We start from the raw sequence: 4941 nt of genomic DNA on the forward strand, positions 1-4941 counted from the left end.
ATGTGACAGGAATCCAGCAAAATCCTAGAGAGGCACACAGGCAGCAGTCTCTTTGACCTCAGCCATAGCAACTTCTTGCTAGACACCTCTTTCTAAAAGCAAGGGAAACAAAAGCAAAAATTAACTACTGGGACTTCATTAAGATAAAAAGCTTCTCCACAGCAAATATACAGTCAACAACACTAAAGGACAAATATGGAATGGGAGAAGATATTTGGAAATGTTTTATCAGAAACGGGCTAATAGCCAAAATGTATAAAGAACGTATCAAACTCAACACTTAGAAAACAAAAAATCCAGTCAAGAAATAGGCAGAAGATATGAACAGGCATTTCTCCAAAGAAGACATAGAGATGGCCAACAGACACATGAAGAAGTGCTCAACGTCACTCAGCATCAGGCAAATACAAATCAAAACCACAAGGAATACCACCTCACACCAGTCAGAATGGCTAAAATTAACAACTTGAGAAACAACAGATGTTGAAGAAGAGGAAAAAGGGGAACCCTGTTACACTGTTGGTAGATACAAGCTGGTGCAGTCTGGAAAACAGTAGGGAGGTTCCTCAAAATGTTAAAAATAGAAGTGGCTCAGGGCACCTGAGTGGCTCAGTTGGTTAAGCATCTGCCTTCAGTTTGGTCATGATCCCGGAGGCCTGGGATTGAGCCCTGCTTTGGGCTCCTTGCTAAGCAGGGAACCTGCTACACCCTCTCCCTCTGCCATTCCTCTTTGCTTGTGTTCTCTGGCTCTCTCTATTTCTCTGTCAAATAAGTAAATTCCAAAAAAAATAGAAGACACTCTGACCCAGCAATTGCACTACTAAATATTTATCCAAAGGATATAAACATAGTGGCATATGCACTCCAGTGTTCATAGTAGCAATGTCCACGATAGCCAAACTATGGAAAGAGCCCAGATGTCCCCTGACAGATGACTGGATAAGGAAGATGTGGTATATTATTTAGCCATCAGAAGAATGAAATATTACTGGTTGAAATTATGTGGATGAAACTAGAGTATATTATGGTAAACTAACAAGTCAATCAGAGAAAGACTAATATCAGATGATTTCACTGATATGCGGAATTTAAGAAACAAAAGAGATGAACACAGAGGAAGAGAAGGAAAAATAAAGATAAAAACAGAGATGGAGGCAAACCATAAGAGACTCTATAGTTAAGGGGACAAACTGAGAGTGGCTGGAGGGGAGGTGGGGGCTAAGTGGGTGATATGTATTAAGGAGAGCACTTGTTTGGATGAGCACTGGGTGTCATATTTGGGTGATGGATTGCTAGATTCTACTCTGAAAATGGGTACTGCATCTTATAAGTTTCGATATGTTGTGTTTTCATTTTCATTTGTTTCTAGATATTTTCTAATCTCTCTTTTTAAAATGATTTGTTTATTTTAAAGAAAGAGAGAAAGCACAAGAGGGAGGGGCAGAGGGAGAGGGGGAGAGAGAATCTCAAGCAGACTCTGCACTGAGCACAGAGCCCAACATGGGGCTCGGTCCCACAATACTGATTTCATGACCAGAGCCAAAACCAAGAGTTGGATGCCCAACTGACTGTGCCACCCAGGTGCCCCTCTAATTTCCCTTTTGACTTTTTCTTTGACTCATTGATATTTGAATGTGTTTTTTATTTTCATATATTTGTGGATTTTTCCATTTTCATTCTGCTATTTTGGCGGGGGCTTGGTACAGTGTACTTTATTGATGGTACATGACAAGGTAGGGCTCCTCAAACCCCACCCCTTCTTCAGACAGTATAGGATGGAAACTGTGTAGGGCTTGGGAGATTATCAGTGTGTTGGGGGATGAGTTGGGGCTAGAACTTCCCAGCAGCTGAGCACCTCTCTCTTTCTCTTGCTCTTGGGAGGGCAGGTGGACTATAAGGTCTACCACCTTATAGCTATTATTTGCTATAGCCAAATTCACTGTCATACCAAGAAATAAGCTTTGACACAGTGGTCATTGAGAGCAATGCCAGTCCTAGCATTGAAAGGAGAAGAGTGTGTGTCACTCTTGAAATCACAGAAGATATCCTGGTCTTCAGTGTGGCCCAGGATGCCCTTGATGGGACCCTCTGATGCCTGCTTCATCACCTTCTTGATGTCATCATATTTGGCAGCTTTCTCCAGGCAGCAGGTTAGATCCATAACTGACACATTGAAGGTGGGGACATGGAAGGCCATGACATTAAGCTTTCCATTCAGCTCAGGGATGAACTTGCCTACAGCCTTGGCAGTGCCAGTAGAAGCAGGGATGATTTTCTGGACAGGACTTCAGTCATCATGCCACAGCTTCCCAGAGGGACCATTCACGTTCTTCTCAGTGGCAGTGATGGCATGGATTGTGATCATGAGTCCCTCCATGATGTCAAAGTTGTCATGGATGACCTTGGCCAGAGAGGCCAAGTAGTTGGTGGTGCAGGAGGCATTGTGGACAATCTTGAGGAAGTTGTCATACTTTGCATGGTTCACACGCATCACAAACATGGGAACATCAGCAGAAGGGGAAGAGATGATGACCCTCTTGCCTGTACTCATCAAGTGAGCCCCAGCCTTCTCCATGGTGGTAAAGACCCCAGTGGACTCCACATACTCAGCACCAGCATCACCTCACTTGATGTTGGCAGGATCTCGCTCCTGGAAGATGGAGATGAACTTTCCATTGATGGTAAGTTTCCCATGACCATGTTGTTGAATTTGCAGTGGTTGGAATCATACTGGAATATGAAGACCATGTAGTTGAGGTCAATGAAGGGATCTCTGATGGTGACAATACCCACTTTACCAGACTTAAAAGCAGCCCTGGTGACCAGGCACCCAATACAGTCAAATCCATTTACTGCAATCTTCATCACTGTGTCTTAGGAACATGGCTGGCACTGCACCAGAAGATGCCACTATCTGATGAACAGGGAGGAGCAGAGAGCTCCTTCTGGTATTGATTTCTGGTTTCATTCCATCATAATCAAAAAAGATGTTTTGTATGATTTCAATCTTTCTAAATTTTTAAAGACTTGTTTTGTAGCTGCACATATGGTCTGTGCTAGAGAAATGTTTCCTATGCACTTAAGAAAAATGTGTATTCTGCTGTTGCTGATTGCAGTGTCTGTTTGTCTTTTAGGTCTGAGTGATTTAAAAAACTTACTACAAAGCTATAGTGATCATAACATACAGTAATCATAACAATGTGGTACTGGCATAAAGACAGACATAGAGACCAATGGAATAGAATAGAAAGCCCATAGAGAAACCCTCCCATATATGGCCAAATGATTTTTGACCAAATAAGGAAATAGAATACTTGAACAATATGTTCTTAACATATTAATTAATAATAGTTTTTAAAAATCCTATTCTGATAATTCCAACATCCCTGCCATATCTGAGTCTGGTTCTGATGCTTCCTCTATCTCTTTAAACTGTGTTTTTTGCTTGTTAGTATGCTTGTGATTTCTCTTGAAATACATATATGATGTACTGGTGATGCTAGCAGGCTGGTCCAGAGATCCAGAGGGAATCCTGCAGACCAGCCAAGAGGTCTGTGCATATGGAAATCAGCAGGAAGGAAAGCAGAGTTTATCAAAGATCTATAGAGAGTGCAGATACAGAGTGTCTGGGGGACCCATCAAGGAAAGGAAGGAGTCTTTGGAGTCTGGGGGTTTTTACTGAGGACAGTGGTCCAATGTCCATGTCCTCTTAGACATCCAGGAACAGATTAGAACAAAGATGAGGGCCCAGGTGTTATTCCTTGGAGCCAGGGGTCTTGGCGTTGAGATATCTATCTCTAGTGGTGTGGAATACACATATGATCGCTTCATCTGGTCATTCTCACCTGGTCCTTCCTTAGATGTTATCTGTTCTAGAGAAATCATTAGCTCCTTGTCCCTTACAAGGAGGACATACGCTATTTGCATTACAAGGCATGTGTCAAGTGGGATGGAGGTGCCGGTCCTAGCAAGGATAGAAGCAGGAAATGGAGAAAAAGCAGATTTTTATTGAGCTCTTCATTTTCTCTTTCTCTATTGGGTAAGAGGATCTGTGGTAAATAGACTTTTATTGATATGGCATTAAGATGTAGGGGGAGGTTAAACATTGCATAGTTAATGAAATTATGATTAGTTCTCAGTTTTCTAGTGATGCAGTGTCCCTGGGCTGTGAACTTCACAAGTGTTTCTCAGCTTCCCCCCTCCTTCAGGTGGGACAGGATGGCTAGAGAGGTTGACATTGAATATTTCCCTTCATGCAGGATGGTTATGCTTTGATAGTACCTGAATGAGTTAGGGTTTGTGATATAGTTCTTTTAAAGGCAAGCTTTGTTAAGAACATAATGCTCTGGCATATTTCAAAATGGTTCCTTTTTTCTTTTCCCCTGCTGGAAGCACAGGCGATTTATCTCCATTCTTTGCTGTGAGAACATGGTAAGGCTTCTGGAGATAAAAATCACAAAATAGTAGGCACACCCATTTAAGACAGGAGCTCTCCTGGAGTTTTTTCATTTTAGGCCAGTCTACACTGAGCCTCCAGCAGTTTATCAGATTCAGCTTATCAGTTTCCCTACCCAGATATTGGTTCCCCGAGAGGCTTCTGCTCATGGGTTTCTCTTTAGGTATGTTCTGATTCTTTGTATCCACCTGTCCTGTCTCTCTGATTGATAAGTCAGCAGTTTACCCTGTGAACTTACTTCAGTTCTCAGAAGAGTTGTTGATTTTCAGTTCCTTTAGCTTTTTACTTGTTAAGATAGAATGACAAGTTTCAAACTCCAGATGTGCTAGATCAGATACTGGATTTCTAGAATTTCTGTCTCTGTCAAATATTCTCATTTTGTTCATATATTGGCATATAAAAATATGTTCTTATTTTGTTTTCCTGATTTCCTTTAGTTCTCTATATGTATTCTTAGTTCATTGAACATATTTAAGGCAGTTGGT

General features: G+C 41.6%; 1 pseudogene; it reads right to left on the bottom strand.

Annotated features, from left to right (window-relative positions):
* Positions 1-1942: 1942 nt before the first annotated feature.
* LOC144290418 (glyceraldehyde-3-phosphate dehydrogenase pseudogene) lies at positions 1943-2865 on the bottom strand (annotated as a pseudogene).
* Between the last annotated feature and the right edge of the window lie 2076 nt (positions 2866-4941).

The sequence above is a fragment of the Canis aureus genome, chromosome 2, assembly GCF_053574225.1.
Source record: "Canis aureus isolate CA01 chromosome 2, VMU_Caureus_v.1.0, whole genome shotgun sequence".
Classification (NCBI taxonomy): domain Eukaryota; kingdom Metazoa; phylum Chordata; class Mammalia; order Carnivora; family Canidae; genus Canis; species Canis aureus.